Consider the following 25659-nt stretch of genomic DNA (forward strand, 5'->3'; position numbering starts at 1 on the left):
GATCGTATGAGAATAGTTATCGCTCCCGATTGTGGTGCTCACATGTCCTTCGGAGAGTCTCCTGATTTTTGTACATCGTGCTTTTCATTAACAAGTACAAAATGTTTGCCCATCTAGTACTTTGCCCTATCGCTTACAAACCTCTCTCCTATGCATACTACATTTTGTAAAGAACAAGGCATTTCCAAACCCTTAAGAAATGTAGTTATTTTGAAGGACTTTCAAGTACCATATTGAAAGTAGTATGGAAAGACTGCATAGAGAGAAGTGAAATGTGCACGTCAACTGGGTTGAAATATGAAAGTTTAATCCTCTGTCGAAAGAAGTACAAGTAAAGTCCGCAGTATCATGACCGCTGCAAACACACAAAGTAATTGATATTGTTTTTTTAATTCACAGTGAAGACTACTGTCCTGGGAGTCAACAGCATCTACACTGCAGACGACATATCCGAAGAAACGTGTTCATCTTGTACAAAAAAGTAAGTACAGTACAACCTTCGTATTGTAACTACTCCTTAAAGAGGCTGCATGGGTTATTTGTTTATTTTGGGCACCAAAGCAAGCATTCATTTGTAAACCATTCTACCTACAAATATCCATTTATTGAACAAAGAGTAACAGGTGGAATGGCTGACAAATCCCTGTGTGTTTGGTACTGAAAGAACATAGGGAATCCTTAGCAGGTTAGATTGTGAAAGTAAGTTGTGGTTGCAAGTTTTTGGCATTTCGGTTATTAATAATGGTTCTCGTCACAAATAGGGCACTTTGTACTCTCATCTAAAGCACATTGTACTAGTATACAAACAGTAAAGTAGCCTTACCAAATGATAGTTAGAGGTCACTGTGCTTTGACACACCATGCCAAAGAGCTTCCCCATCACACTTATGCACACATACACACAGCACACATACATTGGAGAACAGACCAAAGTATACTTTTTTTTCTCAACAGACACCAAAGAATGCCTACCAAAAAGCAGCTCCGTAGAAAGGAACACAGAATTAGAGCAAATAGAAATAAAGGTGCCCAATGTAAGCATCCACCTGTTGCAGAGTTAGTGGAGAATCTTGGTACAAACCACCTAATGCAGTTGGGTAACATAATAAAAGAAGTCTCAACTACCGAAACTGTACCTCCTCCATCAAAAAGTGTCACAAAACACAGAAATAGTGTCTAAAAATCAGCTGCCAGTACAGCTAACAATGTTCCTAATAATCCTGATAGTGTAAGAATAACCAATTGTAAAAAAAGTATGTGCTGCTTCCAAGCTCATTGCTAACGTCAATTGACATTCCACAGCCTTCTATGCCGGCTTGTAGTCTGCCTCAGTTTGTTCCAGTCCAATGCATAGAATTGTCAAACCATCATTTTAATGATGCACCTAAATTGGTCAACTCTCAGTCACGAAATGCTGCTCCGCTGGCAACAAATCCCCGTCTTTTGGCATCTCGGAAATGTCACTCTTTGATTCTAAAATGTCGGGGATGAAATTTTGGCACCTACGATCTTAATCGTCGTAGTTTGCTAAATATTTTCTCAGAAATAGTAGAGCTAGAAGATATTTGTTCAAGTGACATCGAACAAATTGAATTTATTTCCGAGAGCACTTGTTCGGTGGTACGCCTGTGGATACCTCTGGGTATTGTCTTAAACACTATCTGGAAATCTAAAATACAATTGTTTAATATGGGCTTTTTATTGGCACAAGATCCTGCACGCATGAATGTGGGTCATAAGGAAAAACAAATGACTATCTTCCATAATGAGAGTGATTCCTTGGCAAATAACATTGAAGATGCCCAGTCTCATATGTCATAACCACCAGTAACTTTGCAAGAACGCCTTATTAGTGTTGCTCGTTGGAATACTATAGGCCATGTACATTTACAAACTTCCATTGCTGCCTTTCCGACTGTCTTGGACATAATAGCACTACAATAAACTTGGCTTTTGCAAACTCCTGCATGGAACAACTATGAGACTGTTTTACTCCCAGCCATTGCTGGCCAAAAAGGTCGACCATCATCCGGCCTACTAGTGGGAGTAAATATGTTCAGAGGGTTTACTGTTCAGGCTTGGGCCTCGGTATCTGCCTTTATCCAACTTGTAAAAATCACATGCCCAATGCACACTACTGCGCTGATTAATATTTATCGCAACCCCCTTGGGTTGACTGATGTTGCCTTTTACGCTGGTTTGACTAGACTCCTAGATTTGGTTCTCCTCACACCTGACATCACGGATACCCTTATTGTGGGTGATCTAAATCTCGATTGCATCCATCCTAAGGGGAAAAGCACCATTGACAAGGTCAAACAATGGTCGTCTTTTATGATGAATCGCAATTTCCACATGACCAATGGTGCAATTCAGGGTGACATTCCAGCACAGCCAACATGGCACAGAGGAACAGTCTACACAACAATAGATTATATGTATACCCATACTAATTTAACTGGACAGATAAGCTCCTTTCAAATAATCCCTCAGGTGCATAGTGATCATCACTTATTAGTCCTTATAATCAACTGGAATTATGTAGCTCCTGATAAGTCCTACTGTGCGAATGAGTTGGTGGTTAATAATGCCAAAACGCGCTTTCGCTGGTCAGATAACAATCTATCAGCCTTAGCTCATTTTATTACTTCTAATAACAAATCTGTTTATCCAAAACAGTACACTAATCTTCTAATTACATTTCAATATTCAGTGACCCCTGGTAATCAAACAGAGGCTCAGAAACATAAACATGCTTTCAATCCTCTTGTTAAGGATAGAAAGACTGAATATCATCATGAAAAAAGGCTAATCAGTAAGCTAAATCAGTCCAATTGTATTCAGCAATTGAGAGCGGCTAAATGCAGATACCCTAATTGGATGCACCAACACAGAGCATGTATCCTGCAAGCGGATAGTGAACACATGCTCAGGTTAATAGCAAATAAAAACACACCCGAAACCTGGGCAATTTTCAATCAATGTGTCCATAAAAGCCAGACCGTTTTGCAGATTGCTAGCGTAACTGAGACTCAGTGGATTGAGCATTATACAAACTTGTATGCAGACCCGTCTTTTGTGCCCCGGGTTCAATTAACAGAGTGTTCAGAGAGTTGGTCTCTTGTTTGTGACCCGCTTATGCTTGAAGGCTATATCAAACAAATGAGCTCTTCCCGAGCCAAAGGCCCAGATGGCCTCAGCAATCATATGTTCAAATCAAATCCTTCAATGTGGGCCAAAATATTGAATAAACTTTTTCAAAATATCATTACTTCTGGCAAAATTCCGAATTCTTGGAACACTTCAATTATTGTACCAATCCACAACAAGGGGGACCGCACACTTCCCCGCAACTATAGGCCTATTGCCCTTCTTGATGCTCCGGGCAAATTGTTTTCCAAACTGATCTTGCGGGACTTCAATAATTGGACAAAAGCTTCTCACACAAGAGACCCTTTCCAGATGTGTTTTCTAGCCGGTCTCGGCACAAATTTCAATTTGCTCTGTCTCAACGCTATTAAATCACAAGCACTAAACTCTAAACAAGCACTTTATTTTGCCTTCGTGGACCTTCATACGGCTTTTGATGCCATCTCTCGCCCTATTCTTTTTGCGAAATTTTCCAGAGACAAATGTCCAACTACATTACAGCAAATTATTCAGTTGCTTCATGGTGAGACATCTGTACGCATTAGGTTAAACTTAGAAGGCCTTCTATCTAGAGCTATGTCTACTGCTCGTGGCCTAAAACAAGGCTGTCTCCTGGCTTCAGCAATTTTTAATTATTTTATGTATGACATTCGCCAGGTTTTTGAGGCAATATCATCGGACTCACCCAAGATAAATAACTGTAAAATTCAAACCCTTATGTAAGCTGACGATTTGGTCTTAGTTTCGAAAACCCCATCCGGTCTTCAAAGACTTCTTGATGGTTTTAATGATTATATAGTGGCCAATGACCTACGGGTGAATACGACTAAAACCCAAATTGTCATTTATAGACCACGTAATACGTCGAGATCTACCGCAAGTTGGTCTATTAACCACATAAATCTGGTTACAGTTCAAAGTTACGTTTATCTCGGTATGGTCTTTGATGGTACTGCCTCAGTGAATGCCCATTTGGATGTTGTGAAGTGCAAACTTGATTCGGCCGTTTCACAGACAAAAATCATAATGCACCGTTATGGTGCTTTTACAATGAAACCGGCAGTTCTCTACTGGAAGCAAAAAGCAACCCCATGTATTTTATATGGGCTTGAGTCACAATCTCCATGGCAGCCAGGAGTTTTTGATCGGTTAGAAGGCAAATTTTAGAAAACAATTATACAGCTGCCACAATGCATTCCGATAGTATGGGTGCGTTGTGAATTAGGTCTCACCTCCCTGAATGCTCAATATCAGTGGAGAACTTGTGCCCTCCTTCGGAAATGTTTGATGCCCCATAAAGAACATAATGTTCTACAATTTTTGTCGAATTACATTTTTCATACCACTCATCAGTTTGTTAAGCAGTGGTTACGTGCTATCTATCTCACTTTAGTAGAAGCAGATATGTCGCTTAATATGCTTTTGACAAATCCAAACAAGGTAAAACAGTTAATCTATCGTAATGATTGGATCAAGACTCGCACCAAATGTCTTCAATATAAATCTGCAATGCCTGAAAAATGTAGACATGAGAGGTTGGGTTATATAGAACCATATCTTCTCAAGTTCCCTTGCAAGAAAATACAATCAGGTATTTTGAGAATGCGCATGAATTTATGTCATACCCGTGAACTTTTGGCCCAACGCAAATGTTCCAAGGAGGCTGTAACCTTTTGTAGGTTTTGTCGTGATATCAAGACCACAGAAACTTTGGAACACATACTCTCGTTATGCCCAGCTCTAGTACAAGAGCGCCTGAAATTTTTCTCATGGCATTGCGCTCATCTGGGGAATTTGGACTCAGTAGAAAGATGGCGCACATTATTGTGCACAACAAACTTTTCCCTCCAAATCGCAATTGTTAATTTCCTTTATGCAGTGAATTTGACTTGTTAAAGAATTGTTTTTTCCAGTGTTTTTTTTGTTTATCTGGTGTGCGGAGAGAGTTAAATCTCTTAACCTGTTGTTAGATGTTTTTGAACATTTTTCCTTACTTCGCCTTTTAATGTTTGCCAAGTGTTCAAGTTTATCCTTCTGATTTCAATAATCATGATGAGTTTCTTGTATATTTTATCTCTTGATCAATTGAATGTAAAGTTTTATATTGAAAAGTTGATTTATTTCAACAATATCAAAAAAAAAAAAAGTAAAAAAAGTATGTTAGCAAAAATGTTTCGTCACAGAGTACTTCAGAATCTACTAAGAAGAGGACCAAAATCATCCTCGTCCCTTAAAACGTACCGTAGAAAGTTAATTCTACAAGCACTCGTGGACAGTGCCATTCTTCTCAAAAGGAAGTTGTTCATATTAGTGTTGAAAAGGATGAAAGCATTAACAAAACTAAGTACCAAACTACAAATGAAACTCGCCAATAAACGGAATGTGAACAAAAATAATTTTTTGCATGTTTTTGGTGGTGAATGGAGTCACACAACAAGCACAGAGCAATACTTTAATGAAGAAGCATACAAACAAAATCAAACAAACACAATTGCCATCCATAGCAGTGGACGAAGGTATGAGAAAATCAATACTACCATCATGGAACAAGAAACACTGCTTACAAAACTGTGTTCTGAAAACTCAGAATTACCTCTTGATTCAGTAGAACCACACCGTCCAGTATACAAATGGCCATGCACATCAATGTGTGCCATTCCAAACAAAGCTTTCAAATCTTTACGTCAGTTCCTCAATAAATATGTAAAAGGTAAAGAGAAAAGTAAAATGAAAGTGCTGCAAAATATGGATATTTGTGTGGTGCGGAAAGTCACAGAACTAAAAGGAGATTCATTAGCCTGCATTTCTGGCCCTATTTGCAAAAGTACCTTCCGTGATATCAAAAGAATTGCAGTACATCATTGCACAGTAAGAAATTTAGTGTACAAAATATACTGGGCAAAAAGTCCAGCTTCAGAATTAGGCAATTGAAATACCACTCTTCTGCATGGTACACCCAAATACTTACAAGAAGAAATGGACCTTATTCAGAAAAAGTATTTTGGAAGTGAAAGCCACGTAGAAAATGCATCAGTTTTAGAGCATAGTAGCGACAATTCTGCAAATAGCAACCTTCTATTACACACATATAGAAAAGAAATACTAAAATTTAAAAGGTCATCGGCTGAAGTACCAAACCATGTGTGTGTATGTTGCCGCAGAACGTTTTACAAAAGGAACACAAAAAATGTGGACATAGCATAAAAAATAGAAAACAATGAGGACTCTGAATGGTTTGAATTAGCTTTGTATCTTTTAGCTGAAAGCAAATATGAAATAACTGCACGCCTAATATGTTGCATTTACTGTACTGCAAAATTAGACAACAACCACACTCCTTCATGTGCAATTAAAAATAATTTGGAATTGTTTCCATTACCAAAAATCCTGCAGCAGCTCAATTTGTATGAGAGCATAATAATTCAAACAGTTCACCCATTTCAAGCAATTATACGCCCTCATCCAAAAACAGCAAATTTACCTTCCTCTGAATTGGTGAAAGGAATTCGTGGCAAAGTAGTTTACTTGCCATTAGATCTAATGGAAAATGTGCACACTCTAGGAGTGGAACGTTCAATAGATCATTCTTTAATAGTCTTGGTAAATGGAGTACCAACAAAGGACAAAAAAAATTGGCAGTAGACTTACACAAAGTAACACAAGCATTGCAATATCTAAAAGATAACAATGAGTACTACAAGGAAATAAATATTGATGAAAGCTTAAGGCAAACAACCAAAATAATTCAAGAGCCATCAGAAACTCGGCAATTCGAACGTTTGGATCCAGCTACAGTATCCACTCTTTTGGATCATTACACAATTCATCCATTGCATTCCAATGAAAGCATAGATGATGCACTAGAAACTTACCAAACGCGACAAACCAAAGGGTCACCAATGAGTATTTGGGAAAAAAGTATAGAAGAACATGCTTTTCCACTGCTATTTCCAACTGGCAAAGGTGGGAGATACGATGATAGACCCACTTAGATTGGGGCATCAGAATACCGCTCATTAGGAATATATTCGCAAGATCCCAGGTTTAGGCAAAATGTGGAATACATATTCCATCTACTCTATGAGAGTGAATTAGCAACACTATGTTATGGAGTTGCACACATTCTTAAATCTGGAACGCACTTTCAAAATATGTCAGCTACTCAGTTAATACAAAAAGTACAAGAAAAAGATGAGGTTTTACAGTCAAGTATAACAAATTTGTTTGCAAACATGCGTGGTACAAAGGAATACTGGTTCAGACGGCACGGAGACGTGCGTTGTATGATCAGAAATCTTGGACCACCAACTTGGTTTGTTACGCTAAGTTGTGCAGAATATGCATGGGAAGATTTGCATGAGTTCCTACGCATAGCAAACAGCAACAAAAACAACATAGATATATTAACACCTGGAGAACTTTGCTCTCTTGATCCAGGTAATGTATCAAGATATTTCCATCATCGTTTCATTGCAATGCTACACTTTATTTGCAATAAAACTGTTCCTCCCCTTGGAGAAGTGCAACACTTCTTTTGGAGAAAAGAATATCAAGCGAGAGGAGCACCACATATTCACATGCTGTTATGGATCAAAGGTGCTCCAAAATTTGGGCACGACAGTGATAGCACTGTTTTGCAGTTTATCCACAAATATGTCACATGTGAAATCCCTTCACAACAGACACATAGTGAGCTGCATGGGCAGATTTTACAGTTTCAAAGACACAAATGTGGCAAATATTGTCGCAGTAAATACAAAAACAAAGGTAAATACTACACCAAATGCCGCTTTGGTTTCCCTAGACCAGTTACAGAAACAGGTGAAGTAAACAACTTCATGTCTTCAGTTCGACATAGTATTAAAGGTAAATCACCTACAAACACATATTACATGAAAAGAAGGGAAGAATCAAAATATATCAATGATTACAATGCAATCATTGCCCTATTATGGAATGCAAACATAGATGTGCAGTACATTGCAGACAATTGAACTGCTGTTGCACGATATGTTACAGCCTACTTAACAAAAGCAGAAAAGACAGAGCTTCAGGACCTCTGGGATGACCTAGAATCAGAGAAAACATTATCACAGACATTGTACAGCCTAGGCATAAAAATGCTCTCTCAGAGAGAATGTGGGGCCTATGAAGCTGCAGATCGTTTAACCGGCCCTGCTTTGTATGGAAAATCAGACAACATAGTATGGCTCAGTTTTCTATGCAAAATCTAGAAAAAGAGTGCTAAAATCATATGAGGACATAGAAACAATTGCCAGAAATGATCCCAACAGCCAAGACATTCTAAAAAACAATTTACTGGACACATACTATCCGAACAGGAGCACCACTCTGGAAAGCATGTGCCTATACCACATAGCTCAAAACTTTGCAGACAAAAATAATGTAAAACCCGATGAAAGCACACATTGATATAGAGTGACCGATTGTGAAGGGAACTTAGTGAAACTTAACAAACAAAGCTCAATTAATCATGTGAAAGTGTCATTAAAAACTCCTCAACTGAAAGAACTATATTACATATCTCTGTTACAACTTTTCAAACCATGGAGAAAAGAGAAAGACATACTAGATAATTATGAGTGCTATGAAGATGCTTTCAAAGCAAATGAAAGCACTATCACCAAAGGTAACTTTACGCAGTACAAAACAATGTTACACAATGAGCAGCAACAGGAAGAAGTAATTCAGGCCCAACTAGATAAAGACTCTTCCGACAGTAGTCAACCTTCTGTAACAGGAAGTCAAGAACCATTAGGACAACCACTAATAGCAAATGAGGCTAAAGTTGCTATGGCAGAAGTAGAAAACACCATGTATCAGTATCAAGAAGATACAGAGGACTTAACTGTACAACAAGGAAAACTTAACAACGATCAGCGCACCATTTGTGAAGAGGTAACAAAACAAATTGTGCATGGCGTACAACACGAAAATAAAGAATTTACCTGCCAAAAATTCCAAACCTATACTGCTGTACGTCAGTGGTGAAGCTGGATCAGGGAAAACATTCTTAATCAAAATTATCACCAAGTTCCTTCAGCAATTTACAAACAACAAACTGTCAGCTGTTGTAACAGCCCCCACATGTTTAGCTGCCTACAACATAGGCCGTGTGACTTTACACCGATTACTACTGCTTCCAGTAGAGCATCAAAATAAATTAGACTACTACAAACTTTCTGCAGAGCTTGCAATGGAATTACGTATAGTATTGAAACAATTAAGAATGCTACTAATAGATGAAGTGAGCATGGTCTCCACTCTAATGTTGGCTTTGATTCATCTCAGATTGCAAGAAGTACTTAAAAGTAATAACGAAGAACTCTTTGCAGGGAAACACATTATCGTTTTTGGAGATCTTCTACAATTGACACCAGTGAAAGGTGAACCGATTTTTAAAACCTTAGGCCACAAACTCTGCCGGAAAACTGTTGGTAGCATAGGTAATGTTAACCTTTGGCAACATTTCCAATACAGAGAATTAACTGAGAACATGCGGCAATCTGCAGATCTCACTTATGCCAACATCTTAAAAAGTATTAGAGTTGGTGTATTATCGCAAGAAGCACAAGCTGTATTGAAAAAGCGGCATATACAAGCACTTTGTAGCGATAATGCATGTGCAACTGATGTTATGGAACAAATAGCGCACACAAATGTTAATTGTATGGCCTTAATGGCAACTCTTGCAAGCTGTTTCAAATTCAATGAAACAATGTTAAAGAAAGAAATGCAAGCAATAATAGAAATTAGCACCACAGACAAACTAGATGTACATGGTTTGACAGTACCCATGAGCGAGCAAGCCACAACAAGAATAAATAGTTTAGAAAATTCAATCTCCAACACAGCTGGGTTGGAAAAAGTATTGAAATTATCATTAAATTGTAGAGTAATGCTTAAACGTAACCTTGACGTTAAGCAAGGGCTAGTTAATGGAGCACTGAGCACAGTTGTTGAGCTACGTAGTATTATCACACTTACGTACACTTGACGGTCTACTGCTAATAAACTTTGATTCAAGTAAAGTCAAAGCTGATATTCCTTGCATTCTAGAATACAATAGATTGCGTTCAATGTACACCCCTCATTTGAAACAATACCCTGTTCCAGATAAAGTGAAACGTGGTAAAAGAAAAGTAAATGAAATAGAAATGCAACAGAAAGCAACAGGAAATTCTGCAAAAAAAAAAAGAAAAGAAGCTAAAGTTTCATCAATTGCCGCAAACAGAGAATAACCTATCAGGGAATGCAAACCAGGCACGTCGGCAAAGAAGCAACAGAAGAACCAAAAAATGCACTCAGATACAGAACTTGCTGGCACATTCAAATTTACAAATGAAAGTGGGGTAAGTTGCTATGCAAATGTAGCAATGAATATTCTATTTCAATTGCCACCAATTGTTAACAATATTTACCTGCACAGCACAGACCAATTGTGTTTGCAAATGTTAGTGCTGCATAGAAACACAACAAGCAATCCTGACAACACGTACAGTGTTTATGGAGTAAGGCAACAATTGGACGACTGTGCTGGAATATGAGATTCACTATGAACTCACAAGAAGATCCACAAGAATTTCTAATGTACATACTATTAGTATTGGAAAACAAAAGCATACCTGTAAATGAAATCTTCCAAATTTCGTACATGTGGAAACATACATGCAATCTCTGTAACAAAGTGATACAGGAAGAAATTCCAAATGAGCGATTTGTGTATATTACCATACCAAATTGTGAGAGCATTCCATTTCAGCAACTTGTACAAAATGCAAACCATGGCAGATTATGTAGTATTTGCAATTCAGACAATCGCTCTACCTTACTGATACAATCACATAGTGCCTACATAATAGTTATGCTTCTACGTTATAATGCAGATGGCACCAAAAACAACTGCAAACTGACTGGATTTACACACGGTCAAGTGTCACTTGGAAAGAAAACCTTTGCAACAGTAGGAATAATCTACCATGCAGGAGCTACAACCAATGCAGGTCATTACACTGCATACATTAAAAAGAGTTCTGAATGGTTTGAATGAAATGATAGCACCATTACTCTAAAGCAGAGGTTGCCAGCTAACCTAACAAATGCGTATTTAATGTTCTTGAAGCCAAAATTTACGTAATAAGGTGTACTTCAAAATTGTCAACAAAGTATGTGAAAGACTGCAAACAGTTAGAATACGCCCACAGGTATCTAACTATCCAACAGGATGGAAAAATGACACAAATAAATGATTATCACAGATCGTTGGAAACAAATGCACAGGCAGAATACGCCTAAACATATGTAACTGTTGTTAAAAATCGGCAGAAAGGCAACAAAGAAAACATTAATGGGAAAGATAAAGGAAACAGGATATGTCAACGACACAAATGAATGAGTATCGTAGGAACAAATGCACAGTTAGAATACGCCTACAGGTATCTAACTACCCAACAGATGGAAGAATGACACAAATAAATGATAATCACAGATCGTTGGAAACAAATGCACAGGTAGAATATGCCTATAGGTATCTAAGTGTTGGTAAAAATCGGCAGAAAGGCAACAAAGAAAACATTAATGGAAAAGATGAAGGAAACAGGATGTAACAACGACACAAATGAATGAGTATCAAAAATTTGTAAGAACACATACTCAGTTAGAATATGCCTACAGGTATCTAACTGTTGTCAAAAATGGGCAGGAAGGCAACAAACATAACATTGATGAGAAAAATGAACAAAACACTGAAAGGAAAAAATGAAGTACTTAGTTGCATAAGAAATGAAGGTTTTTTTTAATCCGACAAGGATTTTTTTCCCCAGACCCAAAGATTACAAAAGCAAACACAGAAACTGAGCGCAATGCACAGTACACTGGTTTGTAAACTAAATATGAGGGTCTAAAAAAAAATGTTAACTGTCTATTATGCAATGTGTCAAATGTGGAAAAACTGCAAATATTAACACACCTTTTTCTTTGATCACAGAAATGGAAAAACGGATTCTTCTGCCAAGTACGATAACCAATTGTAAAAAAATGTATGGATTCTGAACAAAGTAAGGAGTAAGTATATTGACAGGCATTTTCTACACATGTGAATCAACTCGTCTAATCTATGGTAGTAATATGCTGCAGTGCCAGTAGGCTGGCCTTTCATCTGCGGTAAGTAACCTACCACCTACGCCTTACAACCAAGTTTCAAGGAGTACAGTTCCTATCCACAACCATCGCTGCATATGTAAAACATGGTCCTTGTAAATTAGCTGCTTATAAATGTACTTTGTGGACCATCGTCTGCAGCCATGAAGTGAAGAAATTAGGGCATGAACTCAACGACCACAATCCACCACACCCATATTAACTTGTAACTCCACTGCTTATAACTTCAGTCTTGCGTGCATGGGCTTTAGCCATGCACCCAAGACTGTAGGGTCTCCCCACAACTACCTCGGTGATGTGTGATAGTGGGGGTTATTCTATATGTGTGTTATCGTTAAGTACCTCTGCCCAGAGGCTTCCCTCCTAGATGTGTCTGTAGATCTTACATGGGATGGGTGTGCAGTGTCTTCCAACTCTAGTACTTACCACTTTGTTCTTGGTTGCATGGCCTTCGGCCATGCACCCAAGACTGCACGCACTACCCACAACTTGCCAATCAAAATGCAACACTACGGGTGTGTGAATGGGTGGCACATGTGGCGGTGGTTGTGGCCAGGGCCTACAGTCTTGTAAGTAAGGCCTTCGGCCTTTGGCTGACGGCCATGCATGCACGACTCTAGGCCCTGGCCACAACCACAATAGCATGTACCACCCATGGTGGTGTACTAATGATTATAATGATAACCATTGCAAAAAACAATGCATTCAGGGCATGTTGTCAATTTCATTGTTCCCTAACACCACATGTGTCCTTACAAATCTAACAACTTCCCCGTGCACTGCACGGGCTGAAATACTGGCCTTATTGGACCCCTCATTTTCTGTGCGTACAAGGAGGCCACAGAACATACGTCATAAAGTAGGTATTAGTGTATTATTGGGTGCATGGCCTTCGGCCCTGCACCCAAGAGTGCAGGATCTCCCCACACCTACCTCTTTGGCCTATGGCCGACGGCCATGCATCCAAGACTCTAGGCCCTGGCCACAACCACCGTAGCATGTGCCAACCATGGGAGCATACTAATGAATATAATAATAGCCATTGGAAACAGTAATGTATTCACAGCATGTAGGCAATTTCAATGCTCCCTAACACCACACGTGCCCTTACAAATGTAACAATTCCCCCATGCAGTGCACTGGCTCAAATACTTCCCTTATTGGACCCCTCCTTTTCTGTTCGTCCAAGGAGGCCATAGAACATACGTCATTAAGTAGGTATAAGAGTACTGTGCGTACAAGATGTCCATACACATTACATCATGACGACCGACCCCCAGAACAAGTGCATTATTTACCCATATGTTAACACTGTAGCCCCTGGCCACTACCACCGTAGCATGTGCCACCCATTGCGGCATGCTAATGAATATAAAAATAGCCATTGGGAGAAATAATACGTTCACAGCATGTTGTCAATTTCAATGTTGCCAACCTAAACCCATGTGCTTTGACGAGTTAAAAATGTTCCTGTCAGCTACATGGACTGAAGGGTTACAAATTTCCAACCCACTACATGGACTGAAGTGCTATCGTTATTACCCCCCACATTTACTGTACGTACAAGGTGTCCATAGAAATTACATCATGACGGCCGAAGAACAAATGCATAGATCACCCATTTCTTACTGTCTGAACCTTTCCCAATGCTCTGTGACACAGCAAAATAGGTTAATGAAAAAAGCATGTGTACGCTGCTTGTTGCTCCGCTTTCCACAGATCCAAGATGTCGGGCGCATCCAAACCATCTAACGCAGAACACGTCTCGCAGCAGCCAATGGGCAGAGACGTTGCGTGTACGCGGTCATGACGGCAGTCTCTTAGCCAATCGGTTTCTTGTTCATCGACCGAACAGGGGAGTGTGACCGCGGAGCGAACATAGATATCACTAATTATTTCAGACCTACTTTTTCATAATTATAAATAAACGTACTGCACGTATGGTGACAACATTTACAAAAGCACTATTTCTGGACCGAGCCCCTGTACCTGCCGCAAATTTCGTCAAAATCCGTCCAGCGGTTTCACCTGTAGCCGTGCGCAAAGTTTTTCCCCCATTCAGTCTATTGGAAAAAAAGACGGTTTGGGACCCCCCTATAACTCTGCTCCCCCTGGATGAATTCTCACCAAACTTTACAATTCAGAGTGGCCCATATACTTTTTTTGCAAAGTTTGGTGAGGATTCGTCCAGAGGGTGCGGAGTTATAAGCCGCCCAAAAAGTGTTGTTCCTATGGAAACAGCAACTTAACCATAACTACATGGCCACGGTATATATATATATATATATATATATATATATATATATATATATATATATATGTAGAAAACTCGTACAGAAACACAGAGGCGGACAGCATTTCAGGAGCAGCAACGCAGAAAGATTTCCGAACTGCCTGAAAAACAACCAAAATATCCACAGCAACAAAGTTTTCTTTATTCTGTGTGCAGTGGAAAACAAGTCTTAGCAGGCAAGAACGCATTTCACGGTAACAAACCGCTTGTTCACATTAGAGGGCCCTAACACAAAGAAGGGACTAATAAATGTATCCTCATCTCTATGATTGAATGGCAAAACTGTCAACAGCCTAGCATATCCATTGCTAAGTACTCATGTAAACAAACACAGACATTTTGTAATGGCATGCAAATGGATAAAAAGGCAGTGATGTAGCTATTAGTGTTGCTCTAATGCAGTAATATCAGAGAGACACAGAGCATGGAGAAACACGGCATTCATAAACAGCAATAAAGGATCGATGGCCTCATAGTCAAACAGTAATTATGACAAAAAATAATATAACAGAAAATAGCTTTGCTATATAGTACATATGGCAAGATATCAGGGAAAGTCCCTTAATTTTATACTGTTTGAATACTATATGTATTCCAAGGGACATAAGCTGCTAGTGAGTGGTAGGCTAATGCAGCACTGATAATTAACTAACACAATTGCGTTAGGGTATATAAATGGCCGTGAGGAGGTGGATATATATCCAACATTAATGTTATACATGAATAATAACCGTATATACTGTTTCTCCATGATGCTACATGCCCGCATTACAGATATAAAACCTGGTAGATGACAAAGGAAACCAAAAGATGGTATGCCTCTATGAGCCCAGGTGGGCCACATAGTGACTGTTATACATTACTGGAATCATCAAAGTATTGACAAATATGTGCAAATACGCAAACATTTTAAATGTCTAGTGCTGTTTCAAGCAGATATACAAATGATATAGGTTAAAAACAATACGCAGCTGTACAAAATAGTACCGAAAATTCTGTTCCTATTGAAGGTTCAGAGCAGCAATATAATGGCTATGTACAAATACACAATAAAGTGCACAAAGTGCAATACTCAGTATAGTGCTGCATATATTGCATATGTGCAAAAAGCAACCATAAAATGCCAAGTGCATAGAAATAAACTGACAAGTGCAAAGATTACAATGTTAAAAAAGATCGAACCTTAACAAGCAACTGCCGAATATCAAAAATACAAACCTATAGCATGAAAACTGCTAAGTCTTCAATATAAAATAGAAAGCAAATTGCACAAACAAAAATGCAAATCGACATGTTGACTAATAGAACATTTCGTAAAAGAGGCCAAATGGACCCTGATGCACAGCAATTCCTGAATGACCAAATAAATACCTTGACATTACAAAACCTGAGATAAGTTTCTAAACTAAACCCAAGACTGGACAGTAAAATTCATTATAGAGATTCTTGTGTACATTGTGCTGAAAAAGACCCTCTAAAGGATCAGACCTAATAGAGCTGAATCAACCATTAAAATATATTTAGGACAGCGTTAAGCATATCACCAATGAAAAGAAATTCATTACCAAATCCAGCGATTCAGTCAGTATCTTAACCTCGGAGGACAAAGAACTCAAAAAATGAGAAAATCAAAAAATTACAATTCGGATCAAGAAAGAGACTGAAAAATAAAGAATAAAAGTGTAAGCTATCAGTAGAAAGCCAAAGTACTGCAAGCTAAATGCATGTTTTTTCTGAAATAAACAGACCACTGAGTGACCTCATAGAGAGACAAGAATATATATAAAAGAGGTGTATGAAGAAACAACATAAGAGGCACAGCATCAGGAAAACATGGCGAGGAATACAATTTATCAGAATTATGTTAAGTGGTTAAGTGCCCAAAAAGGTATAGAGTTCCTCATCCAGGTTATGTCCGTTTGGACTTTTTGTCTCCAAGTCTAGAATGTGTTTTCTCTCCAATTGTCGCAACATAAGTTCACGATTGCCACCTCTTGGTAATTCCGGAACTGAGCAAATGCCAAAATAACAAAATCCATCTAGATTGCTGGCATGTTCTGTTTTAAAATGTACCGCCATGCGGTAAGAAGCGTCAAGATTTCTAATATCCCTCATGTGTTGCAGCACTCTCAATTTAAGCTTTCCAATGGTGCTGCCGACATACCATTTGTTACAAGGACATGTGAGTACATAAACCAAATATGGGGTCTTACATGTGATCCTTGACATTAGTTTTGAATCTGACACCAAGACAGGATGACAGCAACTAGTGGTGTTGATGGCATGTTGACATGCCTTACATTTCATGCATTTGAAAAAACCTGAGGTATTTTTGTTTAACCAACATGCACCCTGTGTTTCAACAATGGGCTTCATAAAACTGGACACCAAATTGTCTTTCAAGGATGCAGATTTCCAAAATGTGATGTTAATTTTGTCACCCAAGATGCCACTCAAATCTTGGTCCAATTTCAGCACGTGCCAATGTTTGTTAATTATGCAATTAATATTTTTAGACCTACTTCCATAAGTTAAAATTAGGCGTGTGTCATTATTATCTTCGTATGTTTTCCCAATGAAATTGGATGTGAGAAGAGAAGTACAATCTTTTTCTTTGGCTTTGATATAAGCCCTTTCAAGAATTGTCTTGGGGTAGCAACGATTCAAAAATCTGATGGCCATACGAGCACATTCCTCATCAAAACTTTGCATATTGGAGCAATTTCTCCTGATCCATATAAATTCCATGTAGGGTATGCTCCTTTTCAAAGACGTCAGATAGTTACAATTGGCATGCAATGGTATGTTGGAACTGGTGGGTTTACGATATAATGCTGTCATAAGTTCACCCTGAGCCATGGTAACAAGAATATCCCAACAAGTGATAGCAGTCTTGTTATGGCTTTCAGTGAATCTTAAGTTCGATTGATTCGCTTTGAGAATGTTAACGAAATCCCACCATTCAGTAGTGGTACCATCCCAGATGATGATTAAATCATCAATGTATCTAAGCCAAAGGATTATTTTGTCAGTATAGATACTATTTGCTGGGTGCCATACTGCAGATTGCTACCACCATCCCATGGTTAAATTTGTGTACAGGGGCGTGAATGTAGTGCCCATGGCTGTGCCCTGTAGTTGAATATAAAACTCCTTGTTGAACACAAAGATATTATCTCCAGAATAATGGTACTGTGTTGAAGAAAATTCATAGAGCTCATATATAAAATATGTTCACAGGCAAGTAGACCATCAACATGTCTAATGGACTTGTAAAGAGACACTGCATCAATTGTTGCCAATAGAAAGGTGGCTTCCCAATGTATACCATTTGTTTTGTTCAAAAAGTCCTTGGTTCTCTCAAATATGAAGGAAGAGATGTGACAATAGAGACCAGGTTTTCGTCCACCAGTTTCAAAATATTTTCAAGGATAGCTCCACAAAGAGTAACAATGGGTCTCCCAGGTGGTTTTCTAATGTTTTTATGGAACTTAGGTAAAACATAAATGGTAGGTTTTATGGGGAGTCTGGGTTGAAGAAATGTGCACATATCATATCATCAGAAGGATCGCTTTCCAATTTGGCATAACATGCTTTATCGGTCAGTTGTCTTTCAGCTTCAGAAATGTAATCATGTCGATTCATTATGACTACATTGGTTCCCTTATCTGAGGGTTTCATAATATATATATTACAGGGCCTACCGTAGCATCCCTGTAGTTATGGTTAAGTTGCTCAACTCATAGAAAGAGTACTTTTTGGGTGGCTTATAACTGCGCCCCCCAGATGAATCCTCACCAAACTTTTCATAACGAAGTTTATGGCCCCCTCGGAATGATTCTGCGAAGTTTGGTGCTGTTTCGTCAAGGGGGTCAAAGTTATAAGGGGGTCCCGAAATGTGTGGAAATCCTTGTAGACACAATGGCAAAAATATTTGCTCTCGCCTACATCTCAACCCGCTGGATGGATTTTCACCAAATTTGCGCAAGGAGTGGCGACTTGGTCTTCAACGCGTTCTTCTGTGAATTTAGTGTCAAGCCATCCAGTAGTTTTAAAAAAAATGCCCCAAATGTAGGTCAAAAATAATTAGTGATATCTCGTCCGGTCCACAGACTCACTTCCTGATTCGGGTTCCGTGGACACGTCTGGGCCAATCGGGTGATGAGGGGGTGGCATGATGTCTGCGGACATCAAACACGCCCGCTGTTTGGATGCTCAAAAGTACAAGGTGCATCATATAATTTTTAAACAGTCGCCATGTCGAATCCGTGGACACCCCCTGATGTCCGCCAATAGCGCAGTCAAGAAAAAGTTTGGAAAACACATTTGGGGTTATTTGGTGGTCGAAAGAGGGACTGGAATGGGTTGGTGGTGGAAAAAAGATGATATGGAGCTGTTTTTATAGGTAAATAAAGTGGGTGCAGGTGCTGCTGAGTCCGCGGACACTGCAGTAGTCCACAGACAACGCAGTGAACGAAAGGTTTGGAAAACACATTTGGGTTTATTTGATGGCCAAAATAGGACCTGGAAAGTGTAGGGAGTGGGATAAAGATGATTTGGAGCTGTTTTTATAGGTGAAAAAAGGGTTTGCAGATGCTGCTGAGTCCACTATCAATATTAGTGTCTGTGGATATAATTTCAACTGCAGGCGGTTCAGGGCGAGTTGCCCCCAAGAATCTGGGCACTGGCCACACACATTATAGTAATATGTGAATAGTAATAATAAGTACTGTAAGTTCACACTTTTCCTTAAACCATCACTTACCTGCTGTCGAACGTTGCGGTATCATCCATCTTCCATCCGGCCGCATCTCAAAGCTGCATCGAAGCCGCATTTCCATCTAAGGGAAGAAAACAGAAGAGAGACATTATTGCGGGCATAAGGAGCAACATATAAAGACATTAAACAGAACAAACAGAATCACAAGAGCTCACGAGACACTTACCAATCATAAGGCGAAGCATAGTCGCAGCTGGACTGGACTAATCCTTATCAGAGATCAGTGAAGGAACTAGATCCCACTGAACGCACCCCTGCCAGAAGTAGCAGGACGGAGAGCTTACCTTCCATAATTCACCGGTGAGCTTTATGGGCCTGCGTATGCTCACAGAAACTGTACTTTGGGGAGAAGGGCTCGAGAGGTGCAACAATCACAGATTGGCGCACTCACACACTCTTATCTCCACGCAGGAGCAGTATCACCACGTACCACCGCTCACCGATTTTCTACTGAGGGAGAGGCCTGAAAGGGGGCGAGTCAAGTTCAGGGAGGGCTGCAACTGTGCCCCAAAGCCTCTGCAGAGACCAGGTGAGCATAACAGTCAGCCAGAGGTGGCGAGCAGTGTGAGAAGGTGGTGCCAAAAGCCTCAACTGACAGATGCTTCATGGGCCAGATGTCCGAGAAGGTAGGTGGCAGCGTTGGGGCAGGCTTAGCCTGAGGGGAAGAGAGGGATAGATGAGAGGAGAGGAGAGGAGGGAATGATCACTCCAGGAGAGAGGGGGAGGTTAGAGGAGATCAAGACATCGATTGTGTGCCCTGCAGAATGAGTCGGGCCAGAGGGGAAGATAGAAAGGGAGAGGGAGTCACAGATGTCACGGAAGAGCAAAGAGGAAGAGTAAGGAGAGTCTAAATGGATATTGAGCTCACCATGGAGGAGGAGTGGGGTGGTAGAGGCCAGGACGGAGGAGAGGTCCACCAACTCAGAGAGAAATGAGGAGATTTGACCAGGAGGCCAGTAAATAGTTGCCACGGTACGAGAATGGCTAGGAGAGAGAGAGAGAGCCTACAGACAAGGCATTCAAAAGAGGAGTAATTCTGAGTGGGAATGATAGAGGCAAGAATCCACTCAGGAAAGATCAGGGCTACACCCACACCGGCCGGGCCGATCTGGGTGCAGAGAGGATCTTGTAGCCAACAGGGAGGAAAGTGTCAAAGCTTGTGACAGAGCTGGCGGTGACCCATGTCTCAGTAAGACGGACCTATGGGATCACTGCGCCGCCCATATCTGTATGGCCGAAATGCCGACGCCATTTATGGCGTGGCACAGTGATCATATAGATTACTGTGCCCGCTTACCCGGCCTGATTTTCCCTTCCTACCCCCCACCCCCCAACTTACCTTTCATGGCGGCACACTTCTGTGTGTGATGCCTGCACCCTGCTATCCATGTGGCATCAGCTCCTCCCACTAATGTGGGTTAGAGCTGACGCCGCAGGGTGCTTTTCTTATTTTTTTCTTTTGTATCCCTTGCTTACCAAAATGGTAAGCGGGGGACACCCCCGCAACCCCCTACTCCCGTTATGGTACCCAAGCAGAGCGGGGGACACCCCCACAAACCCCTGTTCTGCTTGGGGGCAGTAAATGTCACCCTCATTTTATTCAGTAACTGTGGGGGCGCACAATTGAGGGCGACATTTTTTTACGATTCCAATAACACCAAGCACATCGAGGTCTAGTTCTTCAAGGAAGTGTCAGATGTCAGAGGAGGGATTGACAGCAGAGCGAGAGTTGAGAGTGGCAAGATGAAGAAGGTTCCCCGACTTAAAGACCTTCCGGGGAGGGGTACAGATCAGAAGTACACCCTACGGAGCAGAAGGAGCCCTAAGTGGGGCAGAGGAGGAGGAGAGAGAGGGCAAGGTAGCCAAGGGGCAGAGGAGGGTACAGCAGGAGATTGGAGGAAATTGATGAGGCGAGGGAAGCACCGAGGGCCTTGGACCATGATGGTGCCATTAAGGTAAACATTAATGATGACTTTAGAGGAGTCTAAGGAAGCCATGAGAACCTCTGAGCAAGTGCCACCATTAATGGGAGAGGAGGAGATAGGACAGAGCACAGACATCATATGAAGAGTCCATAGATCTGGCTAAGGAGCGACAAAGAGGATGTCAGTGAGGGTCTGTCTGGAGGAAGCGTTGGAGTAGGTGTTGGCAATAGGAAGACCAGGGTTGGAGGCCAAGATATCCTTTTTGAACTTCTTCCTGCCAGACTTAGTGAGAAGGGAAGGATAGGCAAGGGAGAAGCAGTTGGAAAAGATTGGCGAAACAGGAAGTGCAATGGGAGTGGTAGCGAGGAAAAGAGGGAGAAGCAGGGGGGCTAAGGCAGATAGGTGAGGAACAAAAGAGAGTGGTGAGGTCACTGGGCTGGCAAGTTGAAGAGAAGCGACGGTTTACAAGCAAGGTATAGAGAAGTTGGCAATAGGCAGCAACATTTGACTTTCAAGTAAAAGGCCAAAAAAGCAAAATTTGACTTTCAGGCAAAAAGCAATAACAGCAAAATTTGACTTTCAAGTAAAAAGAGCAAAATGTGACTTTCAAGCAAAAAGCAAAAAGCAAAAACAGCAAAATTTGACTTTCAAGAAAAAGGCAAAAACAGGTAAATGTGACTTTCAAACAAAAGCTAAATTAGATTTTCCAATTTGGGTTCAGATGTTACCAAAGGGTTTGAAGAAGCTCTCCAAATCAGAATGACTACATGGGAGAAACAAGCAGAAAGTACAATGATAGTCAAAGGTGGTAGGAGTGAGTCCAGAAGGAGGGAACTAACCCGTAGTTCAGGAAGTGACAATGTCAAGGCAGTCAGGATTTCTTAGAGGAGTGAGGTGGCAGCATCATTGTAGTTAAAGGGCTAGGGAGCAGAGAGGACCCCAAGTAGCATTCTGGTAGCGGACAGGGAGCAGACAGGGGCCTTGGGAGTGGGCCTTGGTGAGGGGGCTGGCTAAAGCCTGCCGGTCCCTAGTTGGACAGAAAGGCAATCCATCAGCCAATTAGAAGGCAGGATGGACAAGAATTGCACATCTCAGCTACCAAGATGAAAATAAAGAGGCGGCGGCCATCTTGGGAGGGGCAGGGTTCCTTGAACAAAATGAGCCCAGCACACAGCAAATTCGAAATTAGGCTGCAGAACGCAGCTTGTGAGCAAAGTAAGAGTTTCCATAATAGCGCTCTGGTAATGCGCAATTCAGAGTGTTAATAAGGATTGCTTTTTTTTTAAAGATTTCCGATTTTTTACAAATTTCGTGGATTCTTCTTTCTTTTATTCCCAGGTGGTGCAATAGGTCATAATACATTCATGTACCTGCTGGAAAGGCTTACAAACAGCTTGGCACAACCTTGTCTTGAAAAGAACAGCTGGCAAGGGAGGGAGGGATGATGGACCTCACACTCCTGTGGACAGAAGATGGATGAATTCAATTCAAGGCTGTGGGCCTTTGTGAGGGGCCAGCTAAGCCTGCCGGTCCCCAGTTGGAAAGAAAGGCAATTTTTCAGCCAATAGAAGGCAGGATGGACAAGGATTGCACCATCCAAGCTACCGAGATGAAAAGAAAGAGGCAGCGGCCATCATGGAAGTGCTGCAGGGTTCCTTGTCCAAAATGCACCCAGCACACAGCAAATTTGAAATTAGGCTGCAGAAGGCAGCTTGTGAGCAAAGTAGGAGGTTCCACACAGCACACTGGTAATGCGCAATTCAGAGCGTTAATAAGGATTGATTTTTTAAAGTTTTCTGATTTTTGCAAATTTTGTGGATTCTTCTTTCTTTTATTCCCAGGTGGTGCAATAGGTCGTAATAAATGCACCTACCTGCTCAAAAGGCTTACAAACAGCCCAGAATGACCTTGTCTCGAAAAGAACAGCTGAATTGGTTTTGGGATCAGTGTGGTATATTATGCCTACTGTTGTGAAGGTTTTCTTGCCAAGAGATACTTGGCCATGTGTAGAGCTAGTGAGCTTACAGTTATTTTTGGTACTATCTGCATTGTACCTTAGAAGCATTAGTATGACATATTGGCTATGTGAGTTTATTCGTATTCTGGAATGATTTTCTGAGCTGCAAAATGGGCATAATATGCCATGATTTGTATTCTGCAAAAGCTAGTGAAATGCAATGGATTCACAATTAGCAATGGAAACATATACAAATTGTTCATTAGGGATGTACTCTTATGAAACATGGTTGCAGAGAGTGCATGTATGCTTCCATGTGTTTGAAATCTGGAAGATTTCATTTATTATTATATTTTTGATTTCCAGTACTTTTAGTAAGTACATTGGGGAATGTTGTGGATCTTCCTGTGTGTTTATGGTAAATGTTACCATTCCTGCACAGTTGTCCAATTCTTGAGACATTGTACGTGTTGTCAGGATTTTCTGTAGCATTTCTACAAAGGATGAGCATTTGCAAACACAACTGGTCTGAACCGTTTAAGTAACTTTTGTGAACAATTGGTGGCAATTGGAAGAGAAGATTGATTGTTACATATGCATAGCAATTTACTCCAGTTGTGTTGTTGAACATAAATGGACCAGAGAATTGTGCCTCTGCATCGTTTGATGGGCCTGCAGATCTTTTTTGAGAAGAGATATTTGTCTCTTTGTCTTCTGATGGATGTACAGTTCAGTTTTTAGTAAATTGTTTTGTAGTTGTAATGGTTGATGAAGAAGCAGTTGGTTTTTGTTTCTTGGGAGATGAGTTATAGGCTGTGTTTGTATTAGTTATCTTTTTAAAGGTTTTTTTTGTTTAGGTATAGGGTCCATATTTAGATGGGGTGTACCGTGCATGAAGCCTGTTGTATGCTAGCATGCAAGGAATGTGAGCATTGACTTGGTTTGCATTAAAGTTTGCTAGGAATAGACCATTCAGTGTATGGAGATGTGAAAGTCCTATGTAACTCAGACCGTCATTTAGGGTTAGACCTTGTGATTTATCAAAAGTGACAACCTATGCAAGAGATAGAGAAAATTGTTCTCTGCATACATGCATGTCTTTGAAAAGAAAGAAACATGCTATTGTGTGGTCAATTATTTTAACTTCTGCAAGCTTTTCAAAGTGGATGTTGTTGTCATGTGGATATGTTTGGAAGCCAACAACTGTATCAATTGTTCCATTGACTAAACCTTTTTCTACGTCAAGGTTATATTTTAGAATTACTCTGCAGTTTAGACACAAAGTTTGAATCTTTTCCAATCCAGCTATGTGGAGATGCATTTTTCTAAGGTATTTAGTCGTGCTGTTGCTTGTTAGAGAGTGCCATAGCATGCACTTCTGATTTGTCTGTGGAGCTGATATGCAGTATGAGTTGCTTTCCTTTTTTTAACATTGGGCCTCATTACAACCCTGGCGGTAGCCGTGCCTGTAAAACAGGCACGGCTGCCACTGGAGTTGCATTTTTTCCAGCCCCTGGCAATGGGGACATACAGGGCCATTCCGACCTTGGCGGCCCTGTATGTCCCTATTGCCAGGGGCCAGAATCCATTACTCCCCATTTCCGTTTGAGCCCGACAGGGCTCAATGAGAATCGGGAGGGCGGATGCACCGGCACCGTTTATAACGGTGCCGGTGCATCAGACATACAGTGCTCGCGGGTGCCTTTCTGCTTGCCAGGTCCGACCTGGTGGGCAGAACGGCACCCGCAAGCACAACTCGTAGTTTGCCGGTCCGGGAACTACGGTACTGGCATGCTAACCGGTACCATAGTTCCCAGACCAGAAAACTTATAATGAGGCCCATTGTCTCGTTGAATTGACTACAGCTTGCAAGGGTTGGCATCAAGGACATGCATTTTATATTTTGTTGAGTTAATTGTTCCATGACTTCAGGAGCAGATGTATTTCGCCCATACAGCTCATGGATTAGTCTACTATTTAAGATTGATTTTGCATCTTTAGTAAGCAGACCAATTCTAATGCTTTTTAAAATGTTAGCATAGGTGAGTTCTGCAGACTAACATATGTTTTGGGTTAGTTCGCTGTAGTGAAAATGTTCCCACAGATTTACATTTCCAATGCTGCCAAGTGTGTTGCAGCATTGGCTGTGTCCTAATGTTTTGAAAATAGGATGACTTTTTACTGGTGCTCACTGAAAGAGATCTCCGAAAACAATAACGTGTTTAACTCCAAACAGTTCTACATAGTCGGTTTTCAGGACTTCTTGCATTCTGAGGTGAATTAAATTCAATATGAGGTTGGAAACCATGCTTACTGCATCTATTAGGAGTGCTTTCATTTGTTTCAGAATTCTGTGTACCTCAGTAGCAGCTTC

Source organism: Ambystoma mexicanum, chromosome 1p (assembly GCF_040938575.1).
Source record: "Ambystoma mexicanum isolate Mex_15411 chromosome 1p, UKY_AmexF1_1, whole genome shotgun sequence".
Classification (NCBI taxonomy): Eukaryota; Metazoa; Chordata; class Amphibia; order Caudata; family Ambystomatidae; genus Ambystoma; species Ambystoma mexicanum.